Source organism: Pseudochaenichthys georgianus, chromosome 15, assembly GCF_902827115.2.
Source record: "Pseudochaenichthys georgianus chromosome 15, fPseGeo1.2, whole genome shotgun sequence".
Classification (NCBI taxonomy): domain Eukaryota; kingdom Metazoa; phylum Chordata; class Actinopteri; order Perciformes; family Channichthyidae; genus Pseudochaenichthys; species Pseudochaenichthys georgianus.
The window spans coordinates 38,075,483-38,094,681 of NC_047517.1; the positions used below are offsets into that span (position 1 = coordinate 38,075,483).

Sequence of the window (19,199 nt, forward strand, 5' to 3'; positions counted from 1 at the left end):
GTGCACTCTTCTTTGTGTCAAATTGATTTTTAGCTTCTGTTTCTGTTCTCTTCAATATGGTATGTAAAGTTGTGTGTGTGTGTGTGTGTGTGTGTGATGTGTGTGTGTGTGTGTGTTGTGTGTGGTGTGTGTGTGTGTGTGTGTGATGTGTTGTGTGTGTGGTGTGTGTGTGTGTGATGTGTTGTGTGTGTGTGTGTGTGTGTGTGGTTGTGTGTGTGTTGTGTGTGTGTGTGTGTTTCGTCTTCCAGACTCCTTTATGTGCCATGTTTCATTTGATTTGTCCCCCTGCTCGTCATTACACACGTGAATGTCCACGCGTTGCCGTTTGCTTTGTCAGTCTGAATGGCTTCAAGCTGGGCAACATGGCCTCCTTTAAAGGGAAATGGAAACACTTTTCAAACTGCTTTCCATGCGACAATATTACCATTAGGAAATGTATTTATCTAGTCTATTTCCAATGTAAACGATCGAGATACGCGAATTTACTTTTTGAAATACGTGCCTAATGACCATGGGCGCTTCCATTGCTCCGGGACTTTTCCAGTGACGTCACTGATTGGGTACGGCTTCCTGGGCCAAAGCTCAATAACAAACAACATGGCGTGCAATGCACCAGTAGTTTACATTACGAGAAAACGGTCGTCATCAGGAGTTTATTGTATTGCCCCAGGCTGCACAAATGGATTTTATACAAAGAAGGAAGAAAGTACATTTCCATAGGCTGCCACTAAGGATGAGAAGCTGCTCAAAGTCCAGTCTGGATGCCTGGTTCAATACAAAACATTGGATTTGAAGCCAGGATCTGTTCCCACAATATTCGATTTCTCAACGTATGCAGTCGGGAACACCGACCGTCCCAGCACGTCGGCCGCGCAAGACAATGACAGTGTCAACAAACGTGAAGTTCGAGCCACCAAACGAGTTGCTTCAGCTGCCGAGAGAGAGGTAAATATTGCAGCACTACCAGATTACTAGCTCACACATGTATTTACTGACACAGTGTGACCTTATTAATTAACGCAATCGCGTCCAAACTAAATGGTAGCTATTATTATGACGCACAATAGAGAATTGGGGGTGTTCTATAGCTCAACTAATTAAACTGGCATACACACGCTCATCTGTCGAAAACAGCCCTAAAAAGGCTAGTATTGCTATTGATGGATGGTATTGCAGGACCCAGAGCGCACGGAGCACAGAGCGGACAGCAGATAACGGAATTGCAGTTGTATTGCTTATAGATTATCAGAACATTTCAAAGGGGACACAGCCCCATTGGATATTAACCTATGGATTAACTACATCATCGTTTTTATCGTTGTAATGCCATTGAAGACCAGTTTAGACCAGACAATGAGGAAGGTAAGCCGTTAGCCTGGCGTATGTTAGTACCTAGTGCCACTTGTTTTGATGTACGTTTTTGTGGATAACCTCGCGAGTTTGTATCTTTCAGTGTTGAGGTGGGCACCGTTAGATTCTGTGTCTCCTTGCGATCATAAACGATGTGTTGGATGTGCGGCTAGGATAAGTAATAAGGGAGCTAGGAGTGATTTTCGGTGCAGTAATAGGTTAGCATTTTCGCTCGGGGCTAATTCAGAGGCTCACTGTTAGCATCGTGTTTTTTTAATTTTTTTATTCCGGATCGTATGCCACTCTATTCGACCGAATCGGTTCATAAGCATAAGCCATGGGATGCCTGGTAACTGTAGATGCTTCCACATCAATGTCATCTCCCGACGAATAGTCAAATTCATCGTTCAAAACGTCGATCTCATTGCAAAATTCCTCCATCGCTGCCATATCTGCTACGTTGTGTTGACTTCAGGTGGAGCGAAAACACAGCCAGTGACGTCACCATTGGGACTCCCCTAATGGCGGCGGCCTGGTCCCGGAATTCCCCACCCGGCCGGCGGATAATTAATTTTCTTTTGGCGAGTAATATCATATACAATAAATATTACGATCAATATCCATTGTAAAATGAATAAACTACCGGAATATTATAACTGTAATTGGTGTTTCCTTTCCCCTTTAAACCTCTGCTATTTTGGTTCTCTGTTATCCTGAACATGTGCTGACTAACACCTTCACATTTCTAACCTAAAGAGGTATTCTACAAAGTGCTGGTTGTGTGATTCTATAGAGCAAGGACACTCGTGAAAAGCAGCCCAAAGGCATTCAAAGCAAGTCTTCCTCGACGTAATGATACTTCTTTCTATATTACATGTTCAGTTTACCCATGACCTGACGACCCTCCCCTATGTGTTGCATTCTCTCGAGCGCATGCTGACAGTTAGCCAGTTAGAAAACACTAAACAACACCAGTGTGTAGGCAGCGATGATATGAGAGGCTTGATGTGTTTTGAGATAAACGTCATGATAGGGTGAAGACGAACCTTGAAAAACAATCGATAAGTTTAAGAAAAGAAAACATCGTTACTGATAAACATGGTTTAAGAGTTTAATGTATAAATTAACTAACATCATATACTTAGAGATATCGGCAATATGTTAGAAACTGACGACACTTATCCAGCCCGTTATCCAGTCTCTACAACTCCTCAAAGTGCTTTCCTCTACAAGGCATCATTCACACTTCATTCATAAAGTAAGCTAACATTCACACATGTTAACACAACGTTGCCAGAAGCAATTTGGGGTTAAGTCTGGATCGAACCCACAACGGACGATTGAAAGACGACCGCACTCCCTCACAGCCTGTCGCCTGTGATCGGAGCGTCCACATTACAGCTTCAAAAAAAGCTTGGAGCTGGGCGTGTCTGGAGCTTGGGGATTTTATTTGAGCAACGCGACCAACAACCAATCACATGAATCTCCCGCCCCCGACATACAAAGCAAAAACCCCCGGGGATTTTATGCGAGCAATATATATATATATATAAACTCCCCAAACAGGCGAAAACCTACCAGTTTCCCCCACTGTCTCTGCCACCTCCCTCCATGCCTGGTTCCTCCGGTTTGTATCCCGGTACGTGAAGAGGGTCTGGTCAAACAAAACCGGGTGATTGCTACGGCGATAGTTAGTTTCTCCTCCAACTTTTTTTGAATTATAGAAATGAACGGCGGGATATCTCTCCCAGCTTAGACGCGGTTTGATTGGCTACGGCTTGAGCTGTCAGATTTTCAGAAACGGGATTTGATTGGCTGGCGCTGGCTACGGACCGCTCTGCTACCCACAATTCAGTTCGGCGAAAAAGCGAGGTAACGTGACGTCACCCCATTGAAAGTGAATGGGCAGATTGGAGCTGTCGACGCTGTCGTGTGGACGGGCGATTTACAGTCAAAATCATGAAACATCACAACACATGTTTGTCTCAGTGGGCTTTAGCGATTGCACACGAACAACAGTGCATTCAGGTTCCTGAGAACAAATCGGCAAAACAATCGAGTATTTGTTTTGTCCTCTACTTCAACTCAATGTCTTACATTTAGCATTTTAAAAAATCGTTGAGGTTTTTTTATCCATTTCTTTTTGTTCGTTGTTGTTGTTGTTTTTTTTACTACAAATGCCCCCAAAACCCTTTCCAGGAGAAAAATCTCAGTTTGAAAGTTGAAGACGGATGGTTTCTGATCCAGACGTTTTCTGGGGTGAAAATGGGTTTGGTCCTCGATCATCAGAAACAGAAAGGTGAGAGGACAAGCTTCATAACAAATCATGAAAAGAAAAGATATGTCTCTGATCGGGGAAGAAAATCAATCCGTCTTTTGGTTTTCAGAAATCTTGCCGCCCCTAACTCAGACACATATTTTAAAACATCTAAATAATATGAAGAGATTGGGTTAAGGACTTAAAGCCAAGCATTTTAATACATCCAAAAGACTGACTCGTTCTTTGAAATTCATTCTCTCTGCATGCTAGACATCCAGGAGAGAAAGGACTGGGTGCAAAAAGAGTTGTTTACACGTTCCAAAAATATCCTTTAATTACATTTGGCAACCTGCCCTTTATCTTAATCTAATTATGTCATTTTGCATCCAATGTAATAAAGGCCTGCCAAATGCAATAATGAAAATGTGTATTATCATCTAGTGTTCCCCGCTGAACGGAAGCCCCCGCTGGTTCGATAACAAATGAGCACGGAGTCAGAGCTTTTCAAACCCTGCCATTATCAAAACACAGACATTTACAAAAAGGACTGCCTGCTGCTCAGAGCCATTCTAAACAATCTGACATCCGGCAGTTTCCTGAAATGTCTCAATGTAGAACTCAGAAGGGCTGCCAAACGGTATAATTATATATATATAGTATTACCATGTTGTATTGTTAGTTAGTGAACTGGAGCTAGCTGTTCATTATGAAGAAATATCTCAACAAATCCTAAAAAATCCATACTATAGAATAGACTTTTTATCAGATGTAAATTTACAGACCTACAGACCTACAGTCCTTTCAGAATAAACAGGTCTCCACAGGGTCCACAGTTAGGATAAGGCAACATCATTATTTAGTCAGGTTTGGGGATACCATTGTTGTTGGGAAAATGATACGGAAGTGGCGTTGTTAAGTGTGAAAGTATCGTAACAAGTCAATCATTCTGGTTTCACGCAGGACACAAAGATGTCTCCTGGTAAAAGTCTGGATAAACAGTTCTTACGCAATCGCTTGTTCGACCGTTCAGCAAACCGTCCTGATCGTCATAATAACTACGGCCACTAGAGGGCTTTCTCACCTGAGCCTCTGACAATTTGAGGGTTGCTCAATTAACGGTGGGGTAGGTAATTGTGGAGAAACCAGCTCGAGTGCGCTAGAATTGGGCCATTCTGGCCATCGGGAATACCGGGAGTTTCCCCGGTGGGCCGGTGCTGTGTGTGGGCCGGAGGGCCAACAAAAAAAAAAGTTTCTAAAAAAAAAAAAAAGAATTCTTTTTTTTTTGCCTAAATCCTACCGGCCCACATTTGTAAGTGTTCCGGCCACTCCCTCTTTTTTTTTTGCTTACCTAAATCCTACCGGCCCACATTTGTAAGTGTTCCGGCCCAGCCCAGCCCAGTTGGGTTGTAACGGAATACATGTAACGGCGTTACGTAATCAGAATACAAAAATCAAGTAACTGTATTCAGCTCGTGTTACATTTGAAAAACCAGTAATCTGATTACAGTTACTTTCGTAAACCTGAAGTGAATACATTTTGGATTACATGTAATATTCATTACTAAAGGTACAAAAATCTTCCCAGGGGAGCTTGCCCCCGGACCCCCCTAGAGGAGGTGAGGTCCATCACCTGCCCACACCCCCTGTTAAATTGTCTCCCACATTGAGGATGCTTCGTACGTCGCCCATGTTTTATTCCATGTGTCAAGTCAGGCAAATTGGGTCCAAATGTTATTGCATCAATGATCTGTTAACATTAAAATCACTATATACTAATATATGCCGTAACTATTTTTGCTCTAGGCAACTCAAGGGCTCAATGTGATTACTATATGAATAATTGTCCAAAATAACATTAAATGCATAGGGTTTTTTGTTAAGTAACATACTTTCGTCGCCGGCCGGCCGATACATGCCGCGCATTAAGTGGGCCTGTCTGTCAATTAATCCCCGGGCCACTTTTTCCCCCCAGTCCGCCCCTGCCTGTTTGCTTGCTAGCCAACATATGTTACAGAACTGCCTCCAAATGCGCTGAAGGTAAAGTGATAAAACTGATATAAATCATCCAACAGAGATACGATATTGGCAATACATTTGAAGTAAAAGGTGCATTTAAAAGCATCGATTATACAGAACTTCCTTTGAGTTTATATCAAAGCGTTTTTTGAGCTCTGCTTGTTCTAAAGAGGACCCTCAAATGTGGGGAATAATGTCCACAAGAGGCAGAAAACATGTGAACACCACTCACTTTAATCTGACACCTTGTTTAAATAAATCTGTGTATTTTACTGTACTGTAAACATCTGGAATATACCCACACATAATTATATGAATAAATAAAAAGCGTGGCTTTACTCAAATACATCCCAAAAGGAGACATTCAAAAACCTTCCGTTACCCGACTGAACTCTTTTCCCTGGGGTATATTCCCTCTTCGTCCTGATTGGCCAGTTGCTATTTTAAAAGGTGCTGTTAATGAGCCAATCATCTTTCAGACAGAAGGGTCTTCCACAGACGCTCCTCCCTCCTCTCCTGTCATTGGTTGCCTTTGAGATTCTAAGTATACGCTGTCAGCCAATGAGGAGAGAGCAACTGTTGCATTCACTGACCCCCCCCCCCCCCCCCCCCCCCCCCCCTCCTTCTGCTGCAGCCTCTCAGTCTGGATGCAGATCTGAAGAGAGGAACAGTGTCGCGATGAAGGGGAATTATGTGACCTAACACTTAAGCATTAAATACAACAAATATATCGCAGCATAAGTATGTTTTTACACACAAATCTCATACATTTAAATACATTTAAACCACAACTTTGCTTCACGCATGCGAAAGTCAAAAGTGGCTCTTTCGAGATGTATTGCCCTTAATATGTTGTATGTATAATGTATGTAATGCCACGACTAATCTCCTCATCCGCATGTTGATTTAAATATGGACGTAATAACGACATATATGATTACTGTAACAAGCCCGAATAACCCGACAGAGGAGAAAGTGAGAGGAGAGAGAGGATTACTCTAGTTTCCAACGCCCTCCATCGGCAGCGACATCTCCCTCCCTCTCTCTCCCCCCCTCTCGCTCTCCCCCCTCCTCCCGTTGCTGCTGCTGCCGCGCGCCCGTTCGTCTCGCTCACACCGCTTCCGAGGCTCGTGGAGAGAGGACAGATAAACGGCGCAGACTGAACCGGATTTCATTGCCGGAGGAGGGAAGGATGCAACGGTGATTTCCCGTTGTATTCTCCTGACAACCACCTCTACCACCACCACTCCTCTCCATCACTTCAGTATTGGAACCTTATCAAGAAGTCTGTCTGTCATCTTTTTTTAATTTCATCTTGCTTGATTGGTAAGGGGATTTGTCTGCCTCTGCGCTCCAGCGGATAAGAAAAAAGGACATTTTGGGTTTGTTTTGTTCACCTCCGCGCGCACACTCCTAACAGAACAAGCTGGGGTTCCCATCAGTGGATGTGTTGGACATCTGATAGAAGAAGCAGTACTTGTTGAGAGATCCGCTTGTATCTATTGGAGGGGATTTCCTTGGAGAGACGGACGGCTGCGCACGGACCCTCTCACTTCCAAAGGTAAGGCTTAAGTTCAATAATTCTGCATCCACACAGTCCCATTCATTCCCTTCGTGTCCGCGGAGGCTTTTTAATGTGCGTAAACCCCGGAGAGAGAGACCGGAGTGAGGGCTCTGGGTTCCCGGGATGCTGGTTCGAGTCTGGATTGGTCCACGCGCAGGATTATCACACATCAATTACACATTAAAATATCACCATGGACGTTTGCGTGTGAGATACTAAGGAATCTCACCACAGAGTGTTTGCGCATGAGAGGGAAAGTGAGAGTGTTGGCTCTGCTGCCGAAACAGAGCTCACTTTCTTCAGTGGATGGCGGTTGGATTGGTGCGTTTTATTCACACACTGTATGTCTTCACATTTCCAGCGCAGTGTGTGTCTGAGTGCGGTTTTTCCGCTCGTTTGGCGTGTCCCTGCGCGCGCGTGTGTGTGTGTGTGTGTGTGTGTGTGTGTGTGTGTGTGTGTGTGTGTGTGTGTGTGTGTGTGGGTGTGTGTGTGTGCGTGCGCGCGCGTGTGTGTGTATGCAAGTGTGTGTGTCTGGCCACGTATAAAGGCAGATCTCGGTGCTCGTTTCGCTGCCTCCCGGAGCCTCTGCGTAACGGTGGACCGTTTACATGCGCTGGATGTGGACCAAACCACATCATCCATAAAGGAGAGAAACCACTCAATCACTTCAACAATTCAAACGAGGCATACCTTTCCTGGAGCGGCAGCTATTTTACTGTCTCGTCCTCTTTTATCCAAACTCATCTCCTGAGTATTTCACCAACTCTATCGTCATCTCGTCGCAGACACCTCTTTGCACGGCTCAGTATCTCTGTGTGGCATCAAGCTCTTGAAACGAGAATCCCTAAAGATCCCATATGGTTAGTATTCAGTCCACTTTAATACTTTAGCAGAGCCTCGTCCTTGCTCTCTCCATGTGGTGAAAGTGCATCAAATTGCTTAGATATCATTCCGCCCGTAGGGTCATTTCAGACATTCAATTATGTCCGCGCGCTTCGCTCCGCGTGACTGCAGGGCCACATTACAGATCAGCCTTTAATTGTTGCGCATGCATATACCATTGAAATCGTGGTGCTGGTTGCTATATGATACATGATGGATGCACGGGGCACCGAGCTGCTGCTCATGAGTCGGTTTCGGTGAGTGGGATATCGGGGTATAATTTGGGCAGCTGCAATTCCGCTGCGTGTTCAGGGAGAGGCGGATGGAGTCTGTTGGTATTCATGGCACAGCTCAAGATTGCTGCTCTGAAGCAATAATCTCTCTCCCTCTCCACCTCTCTCTCATTCTGTCTCCCACACTGTTGCTCTATGAAATGTCTCCCCCCTTCCCAGGCTCTCTCCCTTCTGTTTCAGTCTTATGGGAGCCGTTGAGAAAATCATTTGCCGGTGTATTTTATTCGCTGTTTCTTGCAGCATTTTTAATCTGCAAACCCTTCGGAGGAACTTGCTGCAGTTTGTTAAACAAAGAGAAACTTCTTGTATCCTCTCAGGTGATTTTGTTCTTTGTGTATCAGCGTGTTCCTCCACGCATCCTTATGATGTACTTCTCAGACAGTGCTTCGCTGGTTATTCCCGCCCCCCTAATTAGTCTTCAGACCAGTCAACATCTTTAGAAGAAACACTGACTTCTCCCTTTTTTCTTCCGGCTCTATTAGTTCACTTTGTAGCCACTCAGAAGACACTTCACAGGAACATAATGCCTGCGTTCAATTGCTGCTTCTTTCTTCGTATAGTTGCTGTTTGACCGGGTTTAACATCGCAACATCCTCACTGCAGTGTTTTTGTAAACAGCAAAACAGTATTGCCCAATGTGTGCTCCATGATGTTTTGCTTAATTCACTAATTAAAGGTGGGGTAGGTAAGTTTCAGAAACCGGCTCGAGATACACTTTTTGTTATATTCCATGGAATGCTCTTAACATCCAGATAGCAATGAATATCTGAAGTGCTTTGACAAAAAATCCATAAAAAAATGTCATCTGTAGAAGCCGTAATACTGTAAAAAGTACAACCAATCCGTTTAGCCGGCCCCGCTAAACGGATTGGATGCCCTACCTGCCTGTCAGCCCTCACAAACTGATCTCGTGCCCTCATTGGTCATGTGCGCGTTCGTGTGTGTTGGAGGAGGGGCTCTGTGAGGAAGTGGCGGGTGTTCTCCGGTTGTGTATTTTCAAATTCTAGCGATCTCGAGCCGGTTTCTCAAACTTACCTACCCCACCTATAATTCTTCTAGCGCCCTGCATGTCGGTCATAGTAACTCAGCTTGAAGGGAGAGAATCAAGAGGGAGTGAGAGAGGAGACACGAGGACATACGAGTGAAAAAGCGTCAGTGTTTCATCAGAGAACCGCCGTCTGGGACGTGCAGACAGAAAGTGCCCGTCATCACTTAGCTATCTCAGGACAGCTCGCTGCCTTTCAAGGCTGTTATGTCCGGGAATGTGATGTATATTCTTTAAAAGCAGAAGCCGCTTGTATCATGGTGAGCAGTATAGCAACCTGCTGTGGGATATAAGTATAACACTTTTCACTGATGTTCAGCCAGGGAAATGGCGGAGAGGGGGACAGTAATGTCGGCAGATTTGTGAACGCGGTGGCAGGACCTGGCAGTGGAAATGCTCTGTGTTCCTTTAGAGCAGGGGTGTCGAACTCAATTTCATCTCGGGCCACATCAGCATCATGGTCGCACTCAAAGGGCCGGTTTTATATACATACAAAAAATACATATATAAATGTTTAATATATTTAAAAGAATTTATTATATTACATTATTGCCGTCTGCATTGGATTATTATCGGATAGGGTAATAACTTAAGTCTCTTCAGTGAGAATGTCACAAAATGATTTAAAAAGAAAAGCCAAATTCGGGAAAAAAAGTCAAAATAAAATAAGTGACATTTTGAAAAAAAAGTCCGATTCTGAGAAGAAAAGTCAAACTTCAGATGCATTGTGGGACATGTAGTTTATGGGCAACGTGCTTCTGTAAAGTAGCATGTAACCGTATAGTAAACATATTATATTCTTTGCAGGCTCTTGTGGGGCCGCATTAAATGAAGTCACGGGCCGGATTTGGCCCCCGGGCCTTGAGTTTGACACCCCTGAGATATCATTAAATGTGTGCATCGCTTCAACTCTGTTTGAAAAGGCCAGAGAATGAAGCTACGCTGCTAATCAAGGTTACAGATTGTTTGCGGGGAGTATACACTAAGAAGTGCTCGAGGATCATAAAGAGAGAAAGTGCCTCCACAAAAATAGACCTTAGAAATATTTGCATTTATATTATTTGGACTTTGTATGTGAGTTGCCACAGTTAGTTCTAGTTGGCATATGTAATCCCTGGACAGTGAGTCATCCTAAAAATACATTGCATTTCAAATAAAAATAGATTCAATCAGTCGGAAAATGTAAAATAGAAACATACATGTGGCATAGCATGTGACTTCATGAAACATTCACACTGTCATGTTTCTTTCTTGCATGTGTGTCTTTGATTGTGAGACACTTTTCACGTCAGCGTTGCCAAAGCTACTCTTCCCTCGTTCTTCAGATGCATAGAAGGAGCGAAGCTTGGCCAACTGGAATGACTTTAAAGGAAACTGACGGCGAACACTGACGTAGCTCAGCAGGGGGGGGGGAGGATTAATTTATGACACTGTAATATTTATATTTAATTAGACTCCAGCTGCTCCGCTATCACAAACCGTGGCATTGTACATGTGTTTCTTTGAAAGTGGAGGAGATGAGAAGGAGATGAGGAGGCAGACATCAGAGGAGAGTTAACGTGTTGGGTGACGACAGAGGGAGCTGTTGGCTTTCTGCAGAAACGACGCTCTGCTTTTCCTTATAATTCTTTTCAAATCCCTCTCCCTTTTCTACGAGACAGAGAGATGGAGAGGTAGTTAGGATCCCCAGACACACACACACACACACACACACACACACACACACACACACACACACACACACACGCTGTCTGGATAAGCATGTCCATCCTGACTTCTGTTCAGATGTACATTACCACCAAGAGAGAGAGAGAAAGGGGGAGGGGGAGTAAAGATGGGGGACTGAGGAAGTTGTTTTTTTCTCTCTCTTTGCTTCTGCTCTGTTTTCTCCCCCGGTCCCTTAGACACAGAAACCCGAGTCAGCATTTCACTTATTTAATTGTTTTAATGTGTCTCCATCCCTTCCTGCTCCGAGTTTTCCAAAATATTTCTAATTGTATTTGTGCGCTCCTCTTCCCCTCTTCCTCTATTTGAGACGACATACAGAAATCCTTTCGGTTTGTTTTGATCCACAAACAGTTTAAAAATGCCCGTCCAATCACGGGACATCGTGGAGATATGTGAAATAGGACAACCTGTTAAACTGACACTCAACCAAAGTATTTCAAGTATACAAATCTAAGAGTTAATGTATCACATTAACAAGCCAGAAAACACAACAAAACATATACTTTTTAACACCCAAACAAAAAGTGTAAATGTCGTAATGTGTACTTCTATTATTGTAAAAGACTAAAATCATATTAATCCCGAGGGGAAATTCATCTTTTCACTCTTGCGTTGCGTTACAATTCCACACACAGGCCTGAAAACACACACACATGACCTGCACACATGCACTGATAAAGAGGTTACCAGTCCACACTCTGGATTTGGCACTTGAACCAACAACCCTTCTGTTCCCAAGCCACCATGTATAGTCCCCCTTTGATGCTTTGCTTTTACTAAACAGAGGCTGTGGCTCAGTGGATAGTGTGATGGACTTCGAAGTCACAGTTCGAGTCCCACTGCAGTCAGCATGTCGCTGTGTCCATGGGCAACACACTTCACCCCAAATGGCTCCAGTGGGGATTGCCCACAGTACTGAATGTATGTAAATCGCTTTGGATAAAAGCGTTCTAACAAGTGACCTGTAATGTAATAATACTTATTTGCTTCTATTTTAAACTGCGTCAAGAGAAGCATGCAAAACCGTCATTGTACCTGAGTATAACGACGATAGAAATATATCCTAATCCTCACCACTAAATGGCCCCTAATCAGTTTGAACACTGGTCTTCAATGAGTAAGGTTGCAGTGATGTATAGTTACAGCAGTGCGATGGGATTATAACTCTAATCCCCAGATTAAAATATCCGAGGCAGTAATTAGTGTTTCTGACCTTTAATCTCTCCATTTGCCCTCAGGAGGAAAGGAAAGACAGTGGCTGATTTGTCTCCACTTAACGAGGGATATAAGGTAGATTTGGGGGAGGGGGGGGGGGGGGGTATTTCCTGGGGTATCGGGGCATGTGAGGCTCACAGGTGGTTCAGTGCTGTTGACATAGCTTCCTGGCAGTCTGAGGTCCCGGGTTGAGTTTCCCCCGGACGCTGAAGCGTGGGCTTTGTTTCCTTTTCTTTTCGCGCATGTGCTTTCACTTAGCGCTCGGCATTCCCGTCACAAGAACAGCTTGAGTTAAGAAGAGCAGAGGGAAGTCACCCACGTGTATAAATACAATCCAAATCGACGTTTTAAATCAGTCTTTTATCTATTAACTGTGTGAAAACTATTGCGTTAATGTTCTGCCGGCATCCCACTGCATGCTGGGATTTAATCGAATCACTTAGACTGATTGAAATTAAAGTTAGTGCGCTGGGAAATGTTTTTGTTCTCTTTCTGCGCAGAGAAAGAAACGTGTGACAGCGTGATTAATACACGTGTCCCGGGCTCTCGATATGTTGGAGGAGAGTCACATTGAAGTCATTAAGGAGAGCTGGAAGGATGCTCATAAAGACCCGGAGAGACGGGAAATAAAAGGCACCACAAATACCAACACAAAACCCCACTTGGAGCAATTAAACACAACATGTGGCGACACGGGAAGGCCAGGCACGTTTATGTATACAGCACCTTTCCACACAAGGCCATTCAAAGTGCTTTACGGCAAACGGAAGACATTAAGAAATGGCATTTAAAAATCAGTCGTTAAAAAGAAAAGACAATAAAATAAACATTAAGAACACATGACAACTTCTCAAGAGCGATTCTGCGTGCGTACGTGCGTGTGTGCGTGTGTGTGCGGTGTGTGTGTGTTGTGATAACGCCGGATCGATGTTTAAATCAGGATCAAGGAGTGGATTTCATTGATCTCGTTATTGATGATCAGACCGCAGCCTGACGGACATCGATCGGAGTAGAATGAGAATGGATTGCTCCAGATAGAGAGCGCTATCGATCAGGGCACGTTGTGTGTTCGCTTGGTGTGTGTGTGTGTGTGTGTGTGTGTGTGTGTGTGTGGTGTGTGTGTTGTGTGTGTGTGTGTGGTGTGTGTGTGTGTGTGTGTGTGTGTGTGTGTTTCTATGTAGCGCACGTCACATGTTGCAGGTGCATTGTACAGTGTGTTTATATGTAAGATACGACTAACACAATAAAGTAAACACAACAGCAACACTGTACACTAAGAGTGCAGCAAAAAGAGCAATTACACATCCACAGACAGCGTGACAACCAGAGACAGATGGTCACACACTCAGTGCAGTTATTAGCAGTATTTAGTAGTTAGTAGTGGCGGTTACGTAATTGCACGTTATCATAGCATTAATAATAATACTAATAATAATACATTTATTTTGGGGGGCGCCTTTCAAAACACCCAAGGACACCTTACAGGGTTACAGATTTACATTTACATTTACAATTTTACCTTACAAATTAAAACAGTGGATTTAGTGAAGTATCAGCCGGGGTGAGACGAGACAAACAACAGGAAGTGGACTACAGAAGGACACAGAAGGACACAAAAGGACACAGAAGGACACAAAAGGACACAAAAGGACACAAAAGGACACAGAAGGACACAAAAGGACACAAAAGGACACAAAAGGACACAGAAGGACACAAAAGGACACAAAAGGACACACAAGGACACAAAAGGACACAAAGGACACAAAAGGACACAAAAGGACACAGAAGGACACAGAAGGACACAAAAGGACACAAAAGGACACAGAAGGACACAGAAGGACACAGAAGGACACAACAGGACACAAAAGGACACAGAAGGACACAAAAGGACACAAAGGACACAGAAGGACACAGAAGGACACAAAAGGACACAAAAGGACACAGAAGGACACAAAAGGACACAAAAGACACAGAAGGACACAAAAGGAACACAAAAGGACACAAAAGGACACAGAAGGACACAAAAGGACACAAAAGGACACAAAAGGACACAGAAGGACACAGAAGGACACAAAGGACACAAAAGGACACAAGGACACAGAAGGACACAGGGTACAGATTATAGAGAAAATCCAGTTTGAACAGGTTGGGCTTTGAGTTGGGTAGTTTGGGATGTCGTTATGGAATCAGACTGTCGGATGCGTTCGTGGCAGGGAGCTTCCAAGAGTCTGGGAGCCGAGCAGCTGAAGCTCGAGCACCCATGGTTTTGAGGCGATAGCTTGGGACGGTGAGAAGTCCTACGGACGAAGAGCGGGGGGGGGGTGCGGGAGGGGGTGCCATTTAATAATAATTACTAATAATATTGGCACATAGTTATATATATAGCGGCGAGTGTATGGCAGTGGTGGTAGTTATATTGAGGTGTATGTTTGCAATAGTGTATGGTGTGGAGGTTCTCAGTTCCCTTCACGTAGGGGCTGAAAGAGTTAAAGGGTGTGATGGCCACTGAGGAAGACCTCCCGTGGCGCTGTGTGGTGGTACTCAAGTATGTGGCTGGAAGTGCTAAGTATGTGTGTGTGTGTGTGTGTTGTGTGTGTGTGTGTTGTGTGGTGGTGTGTGTGTGTGTGGTGTGTGTGTGTGTGTGTGTGTGGTGTTGTGTGTGTGTGTGTGTGTGTGTGGTGTGTGTGTGTGTGTGTGCATATCTTGCTATCAGTTTGTTTCCGGTGCCAGTCTCAGGTGGCGTGTGGTCACATGACACAGAAGCTAAGGCGAGGTGTCTGCAGAGGCTTCGAGAGACGGAGAACAGGATAACCGACGAGGGTCAGAACCCATAACCCACCTCCTAATGAATATTGGAGGTTTCCCGTGCGTCTTTCAAATCACAAAACCACTCCAGATTGGGGTCAGGGATTGTGTTGGGGTTTGTTTTAAATAATTCCATTTGCTTAATTCACTAAATTAAAGGGTGGGGTAGGTAGTTTTCAGAAACCGGCTCGAGATACACTTTTTGTATATTCCATGAATGCTCTTAACATCCAGATAGCAATGAATATCTGAAGTGCTTTGACAAAAAATCCATAAAAAAATGTCATCTGTAGAAGCCGTAATAACTGGTAAAAAGTACAACCAATCCGTTAGAGAGCCGGCCCCGCTACACGATTGGATGCCCTACCTGCCTGTCAGCCCTCACAAACTGATCTCGTGCCCTCATTGGTCATTGCGCGTTCGTGTGTGTTTGGAGGAGGGGCTCTGTGAGGAAGTGGCGGGTGTTCTCCGGTTGTGTATTTTCAAATTCTAGCGATCTCGAGCCGGTTTCTCAAAACTTACCTACCCCACCTATAATTCTTCTAGCGCCCTGCATGTCGGTCATAGTAACTCAGCTTGAAGGGAGAGAATCAAGAGGGAGTGAGAGAGGAGACACGAGGACATACGAGTGAAAAAGCGTCAGTGTTTCATCAGAGAACCGCCGTCTGGACGTGCAGACAGAAAGTGCCCGTCATCACTTAGCTATCTCAGGACAGCTCGCTGCCTTTCAAGGCTGTTATGTCCGGGAATGTGATGTATATTCTTTAAAGCAGAAGCCGCTTGTATCATGGTGAGCAGTATAGCAACCTGCTGTGGGATATAGTATAACACTTTTCACTGATGTGTCAGCCAGGGAAATGGCGGAGAGGGGGACAGTAATGTCGGCAGATTTGTGAACGCGGTGGCAGGACCTGGCAGTGGAAATGCTCTGTGTTCCTTTAGAGCAGGGGTGTCGAACTCAATTTCATCTCAGGGCCACATCAGCATCATGGTCGCACTCAAAGGGCCGGTTTTATATACATACAAAAAATACATATATAAATGTTTAATATATTTAAAAGAATTTATTATATTACATTATTGCCGTCTGCATTGGATTATTATCGGATAGGGTAATAACTTAAGTCTCTTCAGTGAGAATGTCACAAAATGATTTAAAAAAGAAAAGCCAAATTCGGGAAAAAAAGTCAAAATAAAATAAGTGACATTTTGAAAAAAAAGTCCGATTCTGAGAAGAAAAGTCAAACTTCAGATGCATTGTGGGACATGTAGTTTATGGGCAACGTGCTTCTGTAAAGTAGCATGTAACCGTATAGTAAACATATTATATCTTTGCAGGCTCTTGTGGGGCCGCATTAAATGAAGTCACGGGCCGGATTTGGCCCCCGGGCCTTGAGTTTGACACCCCTGAGATATCATTAAATGTGTGCATCGCTTCAACTCTGTTTGAAAAGGCCAGAGAATGAAGCTACGCTGCTAATCAAGGTTACAGATTGTTTGCGGGGAGTATACACTAAGAAGTGCTCGAGGATCATAAAGAGAGAAAGTGCCTCCACAAAAATAGACCTTAGAAATATTTGCATTTATATTATTTGGACTTTGTATGTGAGTTGCCACAGTTAGTTCTAGTTGGCATATGTAATCCCTGGACAGTGAGTCATCCTAAAAATACATTGCATTTCAAATAAAAATAGATTCAATCAGTCGGAAAATGTAAAATAGAAACATACATGTGGCATAGCATGTGACTTCATGAAACATTCACACTGTCATGTTTCTTTCTTGCATGTGTGTCTTTGATTGTGAGACACTTTCACGTCAGCGTTGCCAAAGCTACTCTTCCCTCGTTCTTCAGATGCATAGAAGGAGCGAAGCTTGGCCAACTGGAATGACTTTAAAGGAAACTGACGGCGAACACTGACGTAGCTCAGCAGGGGGGGGGGAGGATTAATTTATGACACTGTAATATTTATATTTAATTAGACTCCAGCTGCTCCGCTATCACAAACCGTGGCATTGTACATGTGTTTCTTTGAAAGTGGAGGAGATGAGAAGGAGATGAGGAGGCAGACATCAGAGGAGAGTTAACGTGTTGGGTGACGACAGAGGGAGCTGTTGGGCTTTCTGCAGAAACGACGCTCTGCTTTTCCTTATAATTCTTTTCAAATCCCTCTCCCTTTTCTACGAGACAGAGAGATGGAGAGGTAGTTAGGATCCCCAGACACACACACACACACACACACACACACACACACACACACACACACACACACACACACGCTGTCTGGATAAGCATGTCCATCCTGACTTCTGTTCAGATGTACATTACCACCAAGAGAGAGAGAGAAAGGGGGAGGGGGAGTAAAGATGGGGGACTGAGGAAGTTGTTTTTTTCTCTCTCTTTGCTTCTGCTCTGTTTTCTCCCCCGGTCCCTTAGACACAGAAACCCGAGTCAGCATTTCACTTATTTAATTGTTTTAATGTGTCTCCATCCCTTCCTGCTCCGAGTTTTCCAAAATATTTCTAATTGTATTTGTGCGCTCCTCTTCCCCTCTTCCTCTATTTGAGACGACATACAGAAATCCTTTCGGTTTGTTTTGATCCACAAACAGTTTAAAAATGCCCGTCCAATCACGGGACATCGTGGAGATATGTGAAATAGGACAACCTGTTAAACTGACACTCAACCAAAGTATTTCAAGTATACAAATCTAAGAGTTAATGTATCACATTAACAAGCCAGAAAACACAACAAAACATATACTTTTTAACACCCAAACAAAAAGTGTAAATGTCGTAATGTGTACTTCTATTATTGTAAAAGACTAAAATCATATTAATCCCGAGGGGAAATTCATCTTTTCACTCTTGCGTTGCGTTACAATTCCACACACAGGCCTGAAACACACACACATGACCTGCACACATGCACTGATAAAGAGGTACCAGTCCACACTCTGGATTTGGCACTTGAACCAACAACCCTTCTGTTCCCAAGCCACCATGTATAGTCCCCTTTGATGCTTTGCTTTTACTAAACAGAGGCTGTGGCTCAGTGGATAGTGTGATGGACTTCGAAGTCACAGTTCGAGTCCCACTGCAGTCAGCATGTCGCTGTGTCCATGGGCAACACACTTCACCCCAAATGGCTCCAGTGGGGATTGCCCACAGTACTGAATGTATGTAAATCGCTTTGGATAAAAGCGTCTAACAAGTGACCTGTAATGTAATAATACTTATTTGCTTCTATTTTAAACTGCGTCAAGAGAAGCATGCAAACCGTCATTGTACCTGAGTATAACGACGATAGAAATATATCCTAATCCTCACCACTAAATGGCCCCTAATCAGTTTGAACACTGGTCTTCAATGAGTAAGGTTGCAGTGATGTATAGTTACAGCAGTGCGATGGGATTATAACTCTAATCCCCAGATTAAATATCCGAGGCAGTAATTAGTGTTTCTGACCTTTAATCTCTCCATTTGCCCTCAGGAGGAAAGGAAAGACAGTGGCTGATTTGTCTCCACTTAACGAGGGATATAAGGTAGATTTGGGGGAGGGGGGGGGGGGGTATTTCCTGGGGTATCGGGGCATGTGAGGCTCACAGGTGGTTCAGTGCTGTTGACATAGCTTCCTGGCAGTCTGAGGTCCCGGGTTGAGTTTCCCCCGGACGCTGAAGCGTGGGCTTTGTTTCCTTTTCTTTTCGCGCATGTGCTTTCACTTAGCGCTCGGCATTCCCGTCACAAGAACAGCTTGAGTTAAGAAGAGCAGAGGGAAGTCACCCACGTGTATAATACAATCCAAATCGACGTTTTAAATCAGTCTTTTATCTATTAACTGTGTGAAAACTATTGCGTTAATGTTCTGCCGGCATCCCACTGCATGCTGGGATTTAATCGAATCACTTAGACTGATTGAAATTAAAGTTAGTGCGCTGGGAAATGTTTTTGTTCTCTTTCTGCGCAGAGAAAGAAACGTGTGACAGCGTGATTAATACACGTGTCCCGGGCTCTCGATATGTTGGAGGAGAGTCACATTGA

The 19,199-nt window shown here is 44.0% G+C and overlaps 1 protein-coding gene across 2 annotated transcripts in view; it reads left to right on the forward strand.

Annotated features, from left to right (window-relative positions):
* The first annotated feature begins 6,759 nt into the window (after nt 1-6,759).
* The window catches only part of cdh11 (cadherin 11, type 2, OB-cadherin (osteoblast)), a 104,815-nt gene continuing 92,375 nt past the window's right edge, over nt 6,760-19,199 (forward strand). For both annotated transcript variants that reach the window (XM_034101157.2, XM_034101158.2), the window contains exon 1: nt 6,760-7,187. The gene's annotated coding sequence lies outside the window, so the exon portion shown is untranslated. The remainder of the gene's footprint in view (nt 7,188-19,199) is intronic.